Source organism: Vulpes lagopus, chromosome 4 (assembly GCF_018345385.1).
Source record: "Vulpes lagopus strain Blue_001 chromosome 4, ASM1834538v1, whole genome shotgun sequence".
NCBI lineage: Eukaryota > Metazoa > Chordata > Mammalia > Carnivora > Canidae > Vulpes > Vulpes lagopus.
This window is the reverse complement of record NC_054827.1, coordinates 75,174,274-75,194,665: the sequence shown is the minus strand read 5'-3', so window position 1 is coordinate 75,194,665 and position 20,392 is coordinate 75,174,274. Positions and strand designations below refer to the sequence as shown.

At 35.1% G+C, this 20,392-nt stretch overlaps 1 protein-coding gene across 7 annotated transcripts in view; it reads right to left on the bottom strand.

Annotated features, from left to right (window-relative positions):
• Positions 1-20,392, bottom strand: part of FAM172A (family with sequence similarity 172 member A) — a 418,896-nt gene that overhangs the window by 383,897 nt on the left and 14,607 nt on the right. Inside the window, exon 1 of one of the 7 annotated variants that reach the window (XM_041752629.1) lies at positions 3,954-4,092. The exons of the other annotated variants lie outside the window; for them this stretch is intronic. The gene's annotated coding sequence lies outside the window, so the exon portion shown is untranslated. Of the gene's footprint in view, positions 1-3,953; positions 4,093-20,392 lie in introns of those variants that run through there. 7 annotated transcript variants of the gene reach the window in all.

The window sequence follows — 20,392 nt, the reverse complement described above, 5'->3', positions numbered from 1 at the left end:
GAGGCTTCCTAATAGGGGAAACTAGAATATGAGAATATTTTTGATTGGGAACTCATTTTCACTTAGCAGGGAAGAAGTTCTGTGAATAGGTAACTGAAAACTTTATAAATCTACATGAATAAAATATGGATTTTATTCCTTTCCTTTGAAGGAATGTAGTTTGTATGGTGAGTGACGTGTAAGACACCAGGGTGCAGTGGTGAGTTAAAAGAGATATGGTCATGGCCAGGTGGGGGCTTAACTCTCTAGCTACCAAAACAAACTGCCAAATAGCCATTTTTAAAATATGTAAGACCTAGAATAATTATCACAATGTCATAAAAAAGCAATATTTGTATGCAAGAATTAGTCTTATCTGTCAAATCTTACAAGTTTGAGCACAAGTTTTACCAGTAATTCCCTATTATACACCATCTTATAGCAGAAATTCAAGAGAAATGTTCATAATGAGAGATCCCACGCACTGCTCTCTGTTAACAATTCCACAACTAATATCTATATGGACTTCTTGCATTGTTTATCCCTCCACCAACCCAGTATTTCTTTTAAATATAAGCAGTTATTTTTCATTGGCCCCAAATTACCTAATTTCTAAACAGAGTAATTTATACTATTATTTCATTGTGACTGTTTTAATAAGTTATAAGATATTTTTGGTGCTAGAGTCATTTTCCAGATTCAAATTTTAAAGCTCTAGAGATCTAATGTACAGTATGGTGACTGTAGTTAACAATCCTGTACTGCATACTTGAAAGCTGTTAAGAGAGTAGATCTTAAAAGTTCTCATCACGGGATCCCTGGGTGGCGCAGCGGTTTGGCGCCTGCCTTTGGCCCAGAGCGCGATCCTAGAGACCCAGGATCGAATCCCACATCGGGCTCCTGGTGCATGGAGCCTGCTTCTCCCTCTGCCTGTGTCTCTGCCTCTCTCTCTCTCTCTCTGTGACTATCATAAATAAATAAAAATTAAAAAAAAAAAGTTCTCATCACAACACACAAAGACAGTTAACTATGTGAAGTGATGGATATGTTCACCAATCTTATTGTGGAATCATTTGCAAAATTGTACACCTTAGACTTACATAGTGTTATATGTCAATTATATCTCCAAAAAAAAAAAAACCCTTGGGGGAAAAAAAGCTCTAAATACTGTGCAATGTTTAATAATACATTCCCCTTTTAGATTTTGATCTCCCTGAGGAAGTATCATGTCTGTCCCTAGCACATGTCTGGCATGTCTACAACTCACTGGGCATTTGTTTTTTGAATTTACAAATGAATGAGTAAAAGACGGGGGGAAAAAAAGAAGATTCACATTTTTAAGAATCATTTTTAAGATTCTCAAAGTTATACGGCAATTAATAATCATATTTTATATGAGATAACAAAAATACGTCACAATTTACTAAAGTGATGATACATGTTAGGAGACTACTAATTATCATCTGTAATCCTAAACCTTCTAGGAGCAGATGCAAAGCAGGTAAGCATGAAGCAAAAGCAATTTGTCTGTTGCTCTCTTATTCACTGTTAGATTTTTACCCTCTCGAGTTATTTTCCATGGCTGTGGCACAGCTGGTGAAGCTAAATCAGGAACATTATAAATTCTCAATTTAGTTTTCCTAATAAAAATTCAGAGTTATAACCTGCATGACCACAGATAAACACTACTGAAAATGCAGCCAGCAAGCCGTTTGATACATTTGATATATATTAATATGTACACTCAACATAGTTTATTTAGTATTATCTGATGGAGGTTAGGTTATAGGGAATAAAGTGGTAGAAGGTTTTTACTGATGTGAATTGGGACACAGTTGACATGTTGTATACTTCATGATAACCAGTGCTGTTTAAATATGGTTTCCTAGAAATGGTTATAGTATAAACTAGATTCAAAACATCTCAGTTTGCAATTTCATTCTGTGAACTACACAAAGCAATTATCATATCTTCTTTCCTTCTATGATTCCAACAGAGAATCCACTATGTCTAAATAAAGCTATAAATAACTTGTCATCTGTAATCTTTATCCAGTCAGCATTTCAAAACATGAAACAGTAGAATATTTCTTAGTTGCCCTGTTTGCTCAAAATGTGGCATGAGTATTTATGTATAGGAAAATACACTGATGTCTAAGTTTTCTCCATCTGTTTGTTTTTAGGTAGGTATTAAATAGGAACTAGATATAGATGACTTCACAATAGAAGGCCTTTCCAAACTCACATTCTTTTTTTTTTTTTTAACAATTTTATTTATTTATTTAAGAGACAGAGTTAGAGAGTAAAAACGGTGGGGAGGGGCAGAAGAAGAAGAGGAAGGAGAGGGAGAAGCTTCTGATGAGCAAGGAGCCTGACTCAGGGCTCAATCCCAAGACCTCAAGATCATGACATGAGCCAAAGGCAGACACTTAAGTGACTGAGCCACCGAGGCACCCCGCCACCTCATATTCTGAATGCAATGAGGGAAGTATAAAATAAAATAATCCTGGATAGCTTATAGTTTTGAGGCTGCAGCACACAAAAAATGTGTTTTGGAGAGTGTGTGAGAGTGTGTGTGTGTGTGTGTGTGTGCGTGTATACATATACACAGGAGCAATAGGGAAAAGGCTGAAGAACAAGGCCATCAGGCTGGAGCAGACATGGAAGATAAAGCCCAGAGTAATATGGGCTCTTGGTGCATAGAAAATGACAGCTTCTATAGAGAATGACATCTATGCTTGGATCAAGGCTTAGCAAGGAGTACAAATAGATGACTCCAATCTAATCCTTTCTAAAATAATTCCTTTAGTTTACCAGGCAATATAATATAAGAGGTTTGTAATGAGAAAGTGAGCTTTTTAATCTCAATTCCACCTCCTAGGAACTGGGTGACTTTGAGAAACTCTTTAACTTCTCTAAGTTATGGAAATGACAAAGAAAATAAGAACACTTCCTTGTACAGGCAATTATGAAGATTATATTGAAGAATGTATACAAAAAACATTTTGAAAACTAAAATTTCTCTATAAATATTAGTAATCCACATAGTTTCAAACATATTTGGGTTCCAATTAATTTGTACTCAAACGTGGGATCCCTGGGTGGCGCAGCGGTTTGGCGCCTGCCTTTGGCCCAGGGCTGGATCCTGGAGACCCGGGATCGAATCCCACATCAGGCTCCCGGTGCATGGAGCCTGCTTCTCCCTCCGCCTGTGTCTCTGCCTCTCTCTCTCTCTCTCTGTGACTATCATAAATAAATAAAAAATTTAAAAAAAAAAAAAAAAAAAAAAAAAAAAAAAAAAAATTTGTACTCAAACGCAAGGACACCCAACTCAGTACAACTTAGAGGAATGAGAAACTTCTGATGTGTGCCATTTGGATGAGTTCTAAGAAGAATTAATAAAGCCCCATTATAAATACCTGTGGAGTTGACTTGGGTTTCCAAGACTATATTGAAGATAGAAATAATGAAATTTAAATTAATTTTTAAAATATAATTTATTCATATTTTTTCTAATCTTATTAAAAATGTATGTCTGGAAAATGTTCAAGTATGTAAGTTCTGCCCTAATTTAGATAAAAATGTGTCCAAAGAATACTGTTCTAACTATCTCCCAAACAGCATATGTTGGCCACAAAGTTATCAAGTCCTTTCATACTCATTACCTTACTAGGTCATCACTACCAATGGCAAGGGTAGGAGTAGTTGATATATCTGTATTTTATAGAGATGAGGCATCCTGAGCTTTGTAAAGTTAAATAACCTGGCTCAAGCATCCCAGATGGTAAGGGGATTCTAACTCTGGTCTTCTGACTCCTAGTTAGAAGAAGCACCTACTTATGAGTCCTCTACCTGCATGGTGGAGTCAAACCATTTAAACTATTCCAGTTTCAATTTCAAGTTTATCCTACAGAAAGTTTTCACTTTCATGTACTAATTTATATTATCAGGAAGTATTACAATTTAGAGACTGACCAAGTTGGATGTACTTAATTATATAGAGATGAAAGCTGTCAACCAAAACTGTCTCAGTCTACTTGGTTGCTGTTCAGAATTAAGATTGATAAAAAATTATTCCTCATCATTCCTCACAATCCTTTGGTACGTCAAATATCTAAAACAAAGAATCAAAAGTTAAGGCATATAAAATACAAAGATTTCAGAAGAAACTAATAATGCATTACTGTGCCTTTTTAACAGGTTCCAAAACTGGAAGCCATCTGGGTAGGTGTCACATTGTTTTGTGTCTAGCAAAAAGACAAACTCAACAAGGCTAGAATGAAATCCTTAGAATATCTGCAAAACAATGCTAAAACTGAAACTAATAAATTAAAGACTAAAAAAATACTCACATTTGAAGACTCTCAAAAGAAAAAAGTAATTTAAGCAATCTTTTATGAAGTTTTCATAATATGGAGCAGAAATAGCAGAACTATGGCTGAGGACAAAATAATTCTCAAAAATATAAGCTCAAAACATTGGAAAAACAGTATCTCAAACAAATAGCCTCTTTTATTTACATGGGTCAAGTATAAATGTCACATAAGCTACTTTAGAGACTTTGAATTCTATGGTAAATATAAACAATAAAACATAAACAATATTATAAATATACATAACTCCAGGCCAAATTAGACAAGTAGAAACTAACTATATCCGTAAGGTTTTTGAAGTAGCCAATACTATGAAATAGTACTAATACCTTACTTTCAAAAGTCTACATCAAATTTTCTCATTCCAAAAAAAAAAAAAAATCTCATTCCAGATATATGCTTACCAGTAACTCACTAAACTATGTAAACTCAAGGTTCAACTTAGATTTTAAAATATAATATGCATGTGGTAGACACGAAGGTAAACCCCCAGCCTACATGCCCTCTTTAAGGGGAACTTGCTACTCAGTGGCAAGGAGTACAGTTAGCAAAGAGCCTCCAACTGTTGCCCACTTCAGAGTCTGTCTCAGATGCTAAGAGTTGCCTTATTCAAGGTCATGTCTTTCCCAGGCTGCCTGGCTTAGTTGCTGATTGAGCCAGGTTGGAATATGAAGGCACCACCATTTCAGACTAATGCAGGACAACTCTGACAGGCAATATTGCTCCAGAGCTCACTATCAGGTTGGTGGAGGTTTCATCAGACCTGCATTAATCCAAATTCTCCCTCCAATCAATCCAGTTGTCCTCCTCCTTTTCTTAAGTGTTGATCTTTAATAAACATCTTGCACTCCAAATTTTATCTCAGCATCTGCTTCTGAAAAATCCAAGCTGTGATAATGTACTTTTCTAAATATTTTTTCTGAAAGTGAAAAAAAATTTACGTGTTAAGAGACAAGATGTGTCCAGAATATATAAAGAATTCTGGCAATCAACAATGAAGATGAATAACTAAATTTCAAAAATGGACAAAGGATATGAATACACATTTCTCCAAAGAAGATATACAAATGACCAAAAAGCACAAAAAAATATATGCTCAACATTATTAGTCATGAGGAAAATGAACATCAAAACGACAAAAACATACCACTTCACATCCTAAGGCACGGCTATAATCAACAGGAAAAATGATAACACGTACTGGTAAGAATGCAGAGAAACTGAAACCCTCATACATTGTTAGGTGGGATGTAAACTGGTATACATTTTAGAGAAGTTTGGCAGTTCCTTAAAATGTTAAACAGATTTACCATATGACCTAGCAATTCCACTTTAGGTATATATCCAAGAGAAATGAAAACACATATACATAGCAAAACTTTTACATAAATATTCCTAAAAGCATTATTCATAACTGCCTAAAAGTAAATGTCTATCGAGTGATGATTAAACAAATTATGGCATATCCATACAACAGAATGTTATTCATTAATAAAAAATGAAGTACCGATACATGCTACAACATGAATAGCCTTGAAAACATTATGCTAAGTGAAAGAAACCAGTTACAAAAGACCATTATAATATGAAATGACAAGAATAGGCAAATCCACACAAAGAAAAAGTAGATTAATGGGTTTTGGGTGTTAGAGGTGGGGAGTAAAGAGTGACTGCTAATAGGTACAAGGTTTCTTTTTGAGGTAAGGATTCCCATAGTCCAAAAGAGGTATACACTGGAGTAGTGTACCTCACAAATATTAAATGGCTCGCTCTCTCTCCAGGTCTTCTCTCCAGCTATAATTTCAAAATGTCAAGAAGAGGAAGAGGGGGAAGAGGCTTGCCCCTTCCACTCATTCTTCTCTATTCCTTTTATGAAACAGAAGTGATAAGTGGACTGTAGGCAGACTCATTTAAAGAACTTCTCTCTTCAAATGTCCCTGCCATCCTTCCTACCAGAGCTAGGCTGGCAATCTGCTCCATCTAGACATTAGGGGCAAATACAGTATTTCCTAGGTATAAAAGGTAAACATTATATATAAAGTTTTTGTAAATCACAGTGCTCTAGTCTAGCTACTTCCAAGTCTGTGCATTGCATGTTGTCTGTCAATGACAATGTGCCTCCCTGGCCTGTCACTATTCTTTACATACCTCTTCTAATGATTTACTGATTTACTTTGGTTATGATTTAGTTAATTCCTTGACTATATACCATTTAATAACACCCCAATTTTACCTAATTTCTAACAAAGGATGAAATTTAATAATAATTGCTTTATTATTATCAGAATTGATCCCACATATTGTATTAACTTACTTCAAAGTTAGAAATATACCATTTGCTATACAAACAAAAATAAAGAAAAACTTAAGCATATAATCAAGCAATTTACTCTTAATGCCAGTAAACCATACTAATAACATCAGCAATAAAATTTAATGGTAAAGTTAAGCTTTGTGGAGACCACATTTGTACTGCAAATAAGGCATTTAAGTACCACTCATATTCAGTGTCTACTGACAGTGCATTCTTTGTTGTTTACTTAGGGAGAAAATCTCTGTGAAGTCTGATTTTACCGAAATGTGTTAACGATGAGGAATGTTATCATTTAAGTGCCTTCAGAATGGATTTTTTTCACTTCTAGAATTTCCCAATTCTTTATAAAGTGATAGTACTTTCTAGAATTTCACGTTTGTACCATATTTCAACAACGCCCAATCATGGAACCAACAGGCAATGAATTCAGAAAGATTTGGGGAGGCTCTATATTGCTGTGATACTACAAAATCTGATCTTAAAAAACAGAGAATTAGGAATTTGGAATCTCAAGTCATCATTTTAAACTACCATATTAGTTACAGTGGTTATTTACTTCATTCGGAAAACAATACACACAATTCATACCTTTCCTAAATTAACAAAGGGTTTGAGGCAACAAAATTCTCTTATTCCAAAAGCTTTGAACCTTGTTGGCGTCTATAAAATATTTTGCCCTAACAAAGACAACTCTTACTTAGCCACAATATTAATTACAGGAAATTAACTCTGTGGCACTGAAGTCGTCAGCACAAGGGCACTGTGTGGAATGCTAAGCCATTTATGTTATTAGACCTATGCTTAAACACAGTATGCCAGATGGCTCTCATTACTATTGTCTACATGAGCACAAAGGGGTGGAATCCCTTCCCATGATCATGCGAGTCAAGAATTTTACAACTAGATTTCAACATTATAGATGGTTCTGCTGAGTGACCCTCCTGTTGAGAATAACAAAGAAGGTCCATTACAAAACCTAGAATATCTACAAATGTTGCTCACTAAATTATCATAAAGGAAGAAATAACAATTTCAATATCTGCAGGAAAAGTATTTAATAAAATTTGATACTTATTTTTGGAAGAGAAGTCAAAGCAAAGTAGGAAAAAAGGAATACCTTTAACATAATAAAGAGGTTCAACAAAACAAAAATACAGTAAAATTGCTCTTCATGGTAATATATTAAAAACATTCCTTTTAAAATCAGGCACCAGGGCAGCCTGGGTAGCTCAGCGGTTTAGCGCCACCTTCGGCCCAGAGCGTGATCCTGGAGACCTGGGATCAAGTCCCATGTCAGGCTCCCTGCATGGAGCCTTCTTCTCCCTCTGCCTGCCTCTCTCTCTCTCTCTCTCTCCCCCCCCCCCTTGTCTCTCATGAATAAATAATCTTTAAAAAAATAAAAATAAAATAAAATCAGGTACCAGAAAAGAATGCCCATCATTACCACTTTACTATTTTTTACTTCTAATCGAAGTTTTCTGGGGGTTCTACTAGTATAAAATATGAAAAAGTAAATAAAAATGTATCAGGATTGAAAAGAGAAAGTTTTTATTTGCAGGTAATATGACTACACAAAACAAGAAAACAAAATAAGAAGAGCCAAGAAACAAAAATTTCTAGATCAAAAACGAAGAATATTTAAGTCTATTATTAGAAACAAAAAGAGAATATAGCATGATGGCTAAAGTGATTTATATATAAAAACAAAGTATATTTATAAACACCAACAATAGTTATAAAGCATAATTTTTAAAAAAAAAGACATCATTTTTAAATGCAAAAAATAAAAACCTACAAAGAATTAAGTCCAACAAAATATGTGTTAAAACTATATGCACAAATTGATAAAATGTTATTGAAAGACATTAATGAAGACTGAAATATATGATGAGATGTATCATATTCACGGACAGGAAAACCCAAGACTCTAAAGATATCAATTTTTCTCTAACTGATAAATGGATTCAATATAATTCCACTCAAACCCAACAAGATTTGGAAAAACTAATTCAAAAAGTTCTAAGAAGAATAGCCAAGAATATTTAAAACACTTCTAAAGAAGAAGAATATTATAGGAAGACTTGCCTTACTAGGTATCATCATAAGTAACACAGTAAGTCATTACTAATGGAATAAATAAATTGATCAACAGAACTACAAAACAGATCTATATAATAGATTCATGTGACACAGATGACACTAATAGATCACTGGAGAAAGAATGGACTTTTCAATTGGGACAACTGGTTAACTACTATATAGAAATAAATAAATAAATGATACTTACCTCACTCCTTACATAAAGATCAATTTTGAATGGATTAAGGGCATAATGTAAAACTTTAAACTTTTAGGGAAAATATAGGAAACTACTATTATGAAACTTGAGCAAGGAAAAAAATGTGTATTATTTTACACTTGCTAGACTAGAAATAATTAAGAAGTCTGACAATATCAGAAGTGAAAGAGAATGGAGTCAAAGGGAAATTCTTATTCATACTGCTAAGCAAAATATAAATTAGTAGGGAGACCTGGATGGCTCAGTTAGAAGACCATGTGACTCTTGATCAGGGGTTGTGAGTTCAAGCTCCATACTGGGTATAGAGATTACATAAACAAACATACTGAAAAAAATTCCAACCACCATTTAAAAAACAGCAAAATATACCTTAGTGTAAAAATTTTAGAAAAACTGGCATGATATCTCTAAATTAAAATTCTTATAATCTTAATCCAACAATCTCATATCTTGATTCAGTACTTGGTCCAGTTCATGCACACCATAAGATAGGTATGTAAATGTTCATAGAATATTCATGTCATCAAAAAGCCAGTTTATTCATTATCTATAACTACATAATAAATTACTTCAAAATGTAGTTGCCAAAAATAATAAACACTTATCATAATCTCTCACAATTTCTGTAGATCACAAATCTGAGAGCAGCCCATGTGGGAGGTTCTGAATCTGGCTCATGAGGCTACAGGTAAGATACATCGGCCAGGTCTGCAATCATCTTAAGGCCTGGCTAACGATACACGTAACTCACACAGATAAGTTATTGATACCTATATGCTGTTGGAAGCCTCATTCCCTCCCACATGGGCTTCTTCACAAGTCGGCTTGAGGATTACCAAGATGTGGCCTCTGAGAAAGAGCCAGGAGAGCAAGGGGAAAGCTGCCAAAGTCTCAGCATCACTTCCTTTTTATTAAAAAAAAAAAGATTTTATTTATTTATTCATGAGAGAGAGAGAGAGAGAGAGAGAGAGAGAGGCAGAGACACAGGCAGAGGGAGAAGCAGGGTCCATGCAAGGAGCCCGAGGTGGGACTCGATCCCAGTCTCCAGGATCACACCCTGGGCTGCAGGCGGCGCCAAACCACTGCGCCACCGGGACTGCCCTCAGCATCACTTCCTTGACACTCAACCAGCACAGGAAGCAATCCTGTTCAATGCAGGAGGGGTCTATACAAAGGCATGGATATCAAGAAGCAAAAATCACTGGAACTATCTCAACCAAAACTGGAAAGGGTTGTTCTCCAATTATAGGAGGGCAAATCTATTGCAATGTATTAATAGAGGTGGATATTATATAGTAGTGAAAGTGAATAAATCACAATAACACTCAAAAATATGGATAAATTTTCTAAATTCTCAAATAATATTGAGTTAACAACTTAAGAAACTACAGACAATATAATATCATTTATCTAGAGCTCAAAAACAAACTAAACTAAAACAATTTATAGGTATCACAATTTAGGTAATAAAACTGTAAGAAAAATCAAGAGAAAAACACAAAATTCAGAATAATGATTACTTCTGAGATGGGGAGAGACATTAGGTCAATTTTAGTTATTGACAGCGCATTGAGTCTGAGATTGAGTGGTGAATTCACAGCTGTTCATTATATCATCATGGTTTATAACTTTCATAAGCATTACATACTAGGTGGCCACTTGCGAATCAGTACATAACATGCACATAATCCCACACAGGCCCTGGCTGCATATAGCTTTTTTTATTTATCAACAATATATTTTTAAATAAATGATAAAAGCATTAACAGAAAAAGAGTATTATGACTAATTTTAATAGTGCTGCCTTCTATAATTTGTGCTTCAGTGCATTTTCCCCTAAATATAATGAGTCCAATCTCATCTAATCAGAAATTTGGGTGTCCTGCTGGTGAATAAATCATAGAAGTAGTAGTTATAAGGCAAAAGAATAAACAGGGTTTTTTTTTTAAGATTTTATTTATTCATGAGAGATGCAGACAGAAAGGCAGGCTCCCTGCAGGAAGCCCGATGGAGGACTCGATCCCAGGACCCCCGGGATCACGATCTGAGCCAAAGGCAAAGCTCAACCACTGAGCCACCCAGGCGTCCCAGAATAAACAGGTTATTGAGTAAACTGCAGATATCAATAAAATATTGTATCCAATCTAAAATCCAATTGATTCATTGTATATTTTGAAATGAAACTAATTTTCTGAATAAAAACTGATTTACTCAAAAGCTTTGGTACCAGCTATTTAAGAAGATAAACTGGGCAGCCCCAATGGCTCAGTGGTTTGGCGCCGCCTTCAGCCCAGGGTGTGATCCTGGGCCCCGGGATCAAGTCCCACGTCGGGCTCCCTGCGTGGAGCCTGCTTCTCCCTCTGCCTGTGTCTGTGTGTCTCTCTCTGTCTCTCAGGAATAAATAAATAAAATCTTTTAAATAAATAAATAAATAAATAGATAAACTGTAAATGTTTTTAAAACATCTATTAAAAATAACATTCATCGGGATCCCTGGGTGGCGCAGCGGTTTGGCGCCTGCCTTTGGCCCAGGGCGCGATCCTGGAGACCCGGGATCGAGTCCCACGTCGGGCTCCCGGTGCATGGAGCCTGCTTCTCCCTCCGCCTGTGTCTCTGCCTCTCTCTCTCTCTCTGTGACTATCATAAATAAATAAAAAATTAAAAAAAAAAAAAAAAAAACCATTCAACAACTTTACAATAAAATATGTAAATATAAGGATGCATTTCTGAAAATGTCAAATGTCATTTATGTTTTTGTTCATTGTTTTGTATATTGCCTCTAAAAGTATAATTAGTAAAATTGGCCTCTGAGAATATATAAGTGAATAACATTTTTTATGCAGGCATAGGGGCAGTTATAAGCAACTGGAAAAAGAAAGATAAAGACTGGACAGCCCCGGTGGCGCGGCAGTTTAGCACCGCCTGCAGCCCGGGGCCTGATCCTGGAGATCCAGTCCCACGTCGGGCTCCCTGCCTGGAGCCTGCTTCTCCCTCTGCCTGTGTCTCTGCCTCTCTCTGTCTCTGTGTTGCACATAGATAAATAAATAAATCTTAAAAAAAAAGAAAGGAAAGAAAGAAAGATGAAGACTAAGAACTCAATTCAGGAGAATCTATCCCCTTTACTACTAACCGATGGGCTCTAGTCACAAAAGACTATTTCCCACAGAGTATCATCTGCCAATTTTTCAACATGACACAAAAATGGGCTTTAATTCTGAGGAAAAAAACAGTAATAACATTCCATGCTTTCCAAAATAAGGTGAAAAAGGAAAATGCTGTAACAGCAGCCACTGGAGGGAGGACTTGATGTTAGAATAAGAATAAAACAAGCATAAAATATTTTATCTGGTGCTTTGTCTGAACATAACATTTTGTTAAATTCATTTCTATTTGTTTAAATGACAAATGCTGAAAACACTGCTTTTTCTGCAAGAGAGTTAAACTTCCTTTCACTGAAAAACAGATGTTGATTCCACCATCTTTTATTGGTGCACAAATTAGCAGTAAGAAAATTATAAAGCTGCTTAGACTAACAAAGAATTAGCATCAATACTTAGCCAAACTATATAAAGGCCTATATTTGATTTTAAATAAGCTTATATTTTGTTAATTTGAAATACCATCCACAAATTTTTCTCGAAAAGTAACCCCTCAGGTATTACTTAGACCCTACCTGAAATCTGACTGTAGCATTACTCTTCATGTGGTTGAAGGGTTTGGTTTAGTTTCTAATGAAAATATTCATATATTTTAATACTTGATGTAAACCTGGTGTTCCACATACACACACACTCACACACATATCCATATACACACTCACACTTCAAACCTTCAGTGCTGGCCATTTACAGATCACTAATAGATTTATTATTTAAAGCAAGTTTAAATAAAGATTCAAAACATAAATCACAGAACTGGAAGGGCAGGGAAGCTAGCTCTTTCACAATCCCAGTTTCTATTTTAACAGTGGTTATATACTATACAATAGACACCAGGCTTGTATAAAGTCCTGAAACAATTCTAAACATAACTACATCCCTTCCCATTTAAAATGATCCCTTACACAATCAATATTTTAGAATTAACTTCTTCAACTCAAGAATCCTACTGCGGTTTAATCAATGAGCCAACAAACTGCCAGTTCTGAGTAACCATTCAGAAGGAAAAGAAATGAAGTGCAGAGTAAAGTCTGAAATACTTTCACTAGAGGGGCACAAAAATTCATCTGACAAGATATTCAAGTGAGTAGGGTACACCTAAACTAAGAAAATGGGTCTTAAGAAAAATTGGCAACAACAAATACAGAAATAATATGACTCAGACACTTGTGCAAAAAGAAAAATTTAACAAAGCTATCAATTAAAATGATACATACTATATCAAAGATGTGTTTCTAAAATACTTTAATATTATTAATATTTTAAAAGTATAGGGAAACTATTTTAGGACTTTGGTTAAAATGGGGAAAAAACTTAATTTTATGAAGTAAATAATTGGCCCTTAATTTTTTATGTTTTAATTTTTAGATCTCCCTAATATTAACAGGCCTTTAAACCTGGAGAGAAAATATATGGGAAAATATATATGGAAATGTATATGGAAAAATGCCTGAAGTATTCACTTACCAATAATAAACCAAAGTTTTGTTAGTACAGAATGTAAAGCATAAAGAAAACCTCACCCAAATGTTTGGCAAAAATTCAAAACATGTGTTAGGCAATAAGACATCTTAATAAATAAGATTACCAATAGCTCCCGTAACTGTGTAGGTAAATATGTGCTGAAAGGTTGAAATTAATGACAACAAACATAAATGACTATTGCTTTAAAAATTATGCTGCTGTTGCTATTAGGCCAACCCTTAGAGAAAACAAAAGGTGGTTGGGCTCTGAGAGAAATACATTTTAATGTTTATGTCTAAGACTCTCTAATGAAGAAACCTTTTATTTTTAGAGTAATCTTTACTACAATGTGTTATTTCATTTTACTCAGATTTTGTTTCTTCTATATCTTTCATAATAAAATTCATGCTTAATTAAAAATAAAGTTTAGGGCAGCCTCAGTGGCCCAGCGGTTTAGCACTGCCTTCAGCCCAGGGCGTGATCTTGGGGACCCAGGATTGAGTCGCGCGTCAGGCTCCCTGCATGGAGCCTGCTTCTCCTTCTGCCTGTGTCTCTGTCTCTGTCTCTCATGAATAAATAAAAAAAAATTTAAAAAAAAAGTTTAAATTTTAGGATATGAAGTATTTCTACTCTGACACTTTTCACTAATTACCTTTCCTGAAACGTTTTCCTCAAATACTGTACTCTCATAAGTACTTCATGAATTTTAGCTCTTTGTATTTTACATTACAGTCATCTATGTACAAGTCATATCATCTCTCAGAGGATAAGCATTGTGCCTTTCACATCTTGGCATTTCTTACATAATATGAGTTCATAAATGTTGTCATCAGTAGGGCTTTGCAACATAATCAAAGCCTATAAAAGAAGATAACATCACCCCAAAATGGAGGAAGTAAGGATAACTAATGCAAAAATGAGTCCTTGGGGATCCCTGGGTGGCTCAGCGGTTTGGCATCTGCCTTCGGCCCAGGTCGTGGTCCTGGAGTCCTGAGATCAAGTCCCGCATCCAGTACCTTGCGTGGAGCCTGCTTCTCCCTCTGCTTCTCTCTCCGTCTCTGTGTCTCTCATGAATAGATAAATAAAATCTTTAAAAAAAAAATGAGTCCTTACTTCATTTTTTAAACTGCATTTATACAATTTAGTAAACAAGTAATACTAAATGATACTCTTTCAAATGAGGCCTAGTAGTTAATTTAGATTAATCACTTAAATAATAAAGATAGAGACTATTAGAGGATATCATAGGATTTAGATGATGTGTATAGTCAAGGTCTCATTCAGGAAGCAGTAATACACAGTGGAGACAACAGTCACATAGAAACGGATGGTTTACATAATATTTGTAATCAGGGCCGCATTCAGAAGGAAGGAATACAATCTAAAAAATAATAGCTGTAAGGAAACACAGTATCACTTCATTACTGGGTTGAGACATAGGCAGAATCTTCCATCTTTTTCTAAGTTTAAGACTAATTTTAGGATTTCAGAGTCTTCTGAAATGTATAGTAGACCAGAAAACTTTAAGGATACATAAACAGAGCTGCATGGAAAATGAATATACTATCTTTTAATAATCATATGGCTCAATGAAAATACAAGACTGATCCAATGAGAAACTTTTCAAGAAAGAGGAAAATAGTAGAAGAGCAAAAAGACATCCCTCTCAAATAACACTACTGCAACTTCTCCCATTAGGTTAACACATAAACAATCTTAGCTGTTTTATGTATATAGGATATATGACAGATAATGGCAAATTGACTCATAAATGGGAAAGAACCGCAAGATTTCAAACCATTTGTAAACATTTGAATGTAACAAATTCTGACATTTCAACTCTGATTTTCTACTCCAGGCACTTGATTTTGCAATGCCAGATATATGGAAGAGAGTAGAAAAATCAAATTAAAAAAAAATCAATCCAGGATTGCATTCCATCTATACCCTAACTGTTTCTACCTAATAGTCAAAGCAATATGGTAAATTAGCTGCAGGAGTGGAGAACTAATAGCAAATAACTACAAGTTAGAATGTGTAACCCTTCGGTTCATTTCAGCAATCTATGACGTTTTAGGCATTATATGTAGGGCAGATATAGATTATCAATGTTTTCCAAAGTTCACTATATAATAAAGTACTGAACAAAATCAATAAAATAACACATGTGCCCTATCCACATCTAAATTCTCCATTTTAATTTTAATGATGTATAGCAAACTATAAATACCACATAGGCAGTTACTTTTCAAATCATACTTGGTGTTAAAAGAAGGTAACACACACAACTTAAAGCTCCCTAAATCAGAGGAGTGTCTTCCCTGAGAGAAGACAAATTATCAGGGTAGAGAACAGTATGATTGCAAAAGCACTGAGTAATGAGTACAGAATCAAAAATGTTGAAAAACTAAATTCTTTCCTCTTGAGATCAGGAACAAGGCAGGAATGCCCATTTTCACCATTAACTGTACTAAGAGAAATACATGTGGATAGGGTATATAAAATGCAGCATTTGATTGCCTTTGCCAATTAATTTATGAATACCTACTTTTATCATTAAGTGAATTGAAAGACATAAATGTGGATATGGTAAATAAAATGTAGTATTTGACTGGCTTTGTTCACAAATTTATTATAAAGTGAGCTCTGGACACATTGATAATCTGCGTGCCCTATACATAATGCTTAAGTCAGTACACATTGCTGCTATGAGGGAGCGGGGACTAGCTCAGAGATTGGAAGAAAGAAGTAAAACTATCTTTAATTGCATTTATGTGACCATTTACATGGAGAACCCTATAGAAACTAAAAAAAAAAACGACTACTTCAACAAATTTTAAAAGGTGAGAGAATACAAAGCAAATGTATAAAATTCAATTGTATTCATATAAAATACAGGTACATAAAAATCCAGAACAATCAGAAATATGGAAAAAATCATTTCAGTGGTGGCAAAAACATAATTCCTAAAAATAAAGCTAATAGAAGGTATACAAGAAAAAGAAAAGGTATCCAAGAATGCTACATTAAAAATCACTTTATTGGGAAAAAAATCCTGAATAAACGGAAAGAAATATCACTTTCAGGGATTAGAAAACTCACTATTTTTAAGATGCTGTTCCTCCCCAAACTGATTTATAAATTCAACACAATCCCAATCAGATTGCAGGAGGCTATTTTATGGATATTGGAAAAGTTATTTCTAAAATTCATATAGAAATGCAGAAGACATAGAAAAAGTTCACAGCAGAACAAAGTGGACGAAGTACCTTATCTAATTTTAAAAATTATCATAAAGCTATAGTAATGAAGACAGTTTGGTATTGATTGAAAAAAAAAGGATAATACATATTTTTTTAAAAAAGCCAAACAGAGTCTATAAATAGGCAAATACAAAGTCAATTGATTTCCAACAAAGATATAAAGTAGTCAACAGAAGGAAAGTCTTCAACAAACAGTGTTGACTCAATTGAGTATCTGTATGGAAAACGATAAAAACCAACTCTTGGGCAGCCCGGGGGGGGGGGGGGGGGGGGGGGGGGGGGGCTCAGCGGTTTAGCGCAGCCTTCAGCCCAGGGTGTGATCCTGGAGACCCGGGATCAAGTCCCACGTCAGGCTCCCTGCATGGAGCCTGCTTCTCCCTCTGCCTGTGTCTGTCTCTCTCTCTCTCTCTCTCTCTCTCTCTCTCTCTCTGTGTCTCATGGATAAATAAATAAAATCTTTTAAAAAAACAACTCTTACTTCACATTATACATAAAGAGTAACTCAAAATAGATCACAGATGTGGATATAATACCTAAAATTATAAAAATTCAGAACAAAACACAGGAGAAAATCTTTGTAACCTTGGAGTAGATAAAGGTTTCTTAGGTATAAAACAAAACAAAAAAACATGAAACAGAAAAGAAAAAAAAATTAGTAAGTTGTGTCTCATTAAAATTTAAAAACATTCATAAAATAACATTAAAAAGTGAAAAAGAAGCCACAAACTTGAAGAAAATATTTGAAAAAGATATATTAGAAAAAAAGGCTTGTATCAAATTAAGGAAAGAACTCTTAAAATTGCATAATAAGAATAACCCGACTAGAAGTAGGCAAAATAAACAAAAGTCAGAACAAGAGAGCTACACAGGTAAATTCTACCAAACATTTCATATCTCTTCTTCTCAAACCATTCTAAAAAATAGAAGAGGAAGAAAAACTTCCAAATTCATTCTATGGGGCCCAATATTTCTGTGATACCAAAACTAGATGAAGACACTACAAAACAAACAAAAAACCCCAGGCCAATATCTCTGATGAACATAGAAGCAAAAATCCTAAACAAAATATGAGCAAACCAAATCCAACAATATGTTAGAACAATAATTCACCACAATGAAGTGGGATTTATTCCCAGGATAGAAAGGCGATTCAATATTCATAAATCATGGGATCCCTGGGTGGCGCAGCGGTTTGGCGCCGGCCTTTGGCCCAGGGCGCGATCCTGGAGACCCCGGATCGAATCCCACATCAGGTTCCCGGTGCATGGAGCCTGCCTTCTCCCTCTGCCTGTGTCTCTGCCTCTCACTCTCTGTGACTATCATAAATAAATAAAAATTTTAAAAAAAAATTCATAAATCAGTCCACATGATACATCTTATCAATAAAAGAAAATATAAAAACCCTATAATCTCAACAGATGCAGAAAAAGCATGTGACAAAGTACAACATCCATTTGTGATAAAATCCCTCAACAAAGTAGGTTTAGAGAAGACATACCTCAACATAGTAAAGGCCTTTATGAAAAACCCATAGCAAACATCATACCCAATGGGAAAATACTGAGTTTTTCCCTAAGGTCAGGAACAAGACAAGTGGTCCACTCTGACCACTTTTATTCAACACAGTACTGGAAGTCTGTGGAAGTAAAACTTCCACTATTCGCAGATGACATGATACTACATCTAGAAAACCCTAAAGATTCCACCGAAAAACTACTAGAATTGATAAATGAATTCACTACAGTCACAGCATACAAAATCAATGTACAGAAATCCACTGCATTTCTATACACTAATAATGACAAAATGGAAAGAGATATAAGAAAACAATTCCATTTATAATTGTATCCAAAAGAATAAAATATCTGGGAATAATCTTAACCTAGGAGGTGAAAAACCTGTACTCTGAAAACTATAAAGCACTGATGAAAGAAACTGCAGACAACACAAAGATAAGGGAATATATCCCATGCTCATGGAGTGGAACTACCCAAAGCAACCTGATGATTTAATACAATCCCTAATAAAATATTGATAGCATTTTTCACAGAACTAGGACAAAAAAATCCTAAAATTTGTATGGAACCACAAAAGACCTCAAATAGCCAACAGAATCTTGAAAAAGAAAAACAAAGCTGGTGGTATCACAACTCCAGATTTCTAGTTATACTACAAAACTACAGCAATTAAAATAGCATGGTCCTGGCATAAAAATAGACACATAGATCAATGGAATAGAATAGAAAATCTAGAAATAAAACCACAACTCTATGTCAATTAATTTTCAACAAAAAAGGCAAGAATAAGCAATGGAAAAAAAGAGTCTCTTCAACAAAGGCTGTTGGGAAAACTGGACATCTACATGCAAAAGAATGAAACTGGACCATTTTCTTACACCATACACAAACATAAACTCAAAATGAATTAAGCACCTCCATCTGAGACCTGAAACCATAAAAATCTAGAAGAGAACAGGCAGTAATATATCTGACACTGGATGTAGCAACATCTTTCTAGATATGTCTCCTGAAGCAGGGGAAAGAAAAGCAAAAACAAACTCTGCGAATACATCTCAATAAAAATCTTCTGCACAGCAAGGGAAATGATCAGCAAAATTAAAATAAAACCTACAGAATGGGAGAAGGTATTGCAAATGAAATATCCTATGAAGGGTTAGTATCCAAAATATATAAAGAATTTATACAATACCCCCAAAATAAATAATCCAATTAAAAAATGGACAGAAGACATGAACAGACATTTCTCCAGAAGACATCCACATGGCCAACAGATGCATGAAAAGATTCTCAACATCACTCATCATCGGGGAAATGCAGATCAATACTATAATGAGATTGGGACATCCAGGTGGCTCAGCAGTTGAACATCTGCCTTTGGCTCAGGGCATGATCATGCAGTCCTGGGATCAAGTTCTACATTGGGCTCCCTGCATGGAGCCTGCTTCTCTCTGTGCCTCGCTCTGTGTCTCTCATGAATAAATAAATAAAATCTTTTAAAAAAACAAAACTATAATGAGATCACCTCACACCTGTCAGAATGGCTAAAATCAGAAACCTAAGAAACAAGTGTTGTCGAGGATGTGGAGATAGGAACCTTCATTCACTGCTGGTGGGAATGCAAACGGGCACAGCAACTGTGGAAAACGGTATGGAGGTTCCCCAACAAATTAAAAACAGAACTACCTGGGTGCCTAGGTGGCTTAGTCAGTTAAGCGTTTGACTCTTGGGTTTGGCTCAGGTCATGAGCTCAGGGTCATGAGACTGAGTCCCATATCTGGCTCTGGGCTGGGCAAGGAGTCTCCTTTACATTCTCTCTCTCCCTTTCCTTCTCCCCCTCCCCTGCCTCTTCCTCTTAATAAAACGAAAAGGAACACGAACGAGAACTACCCTATGATCCAGTAATCACACTAATGGGTATTTACCAAAAAAATACAAAGACAATAATTCAAAAGGATATATGCACCTTTATGTTTATGGCAGCATTATTTATAAGAGACAAATAGCCCAACTGTCCACGCATATA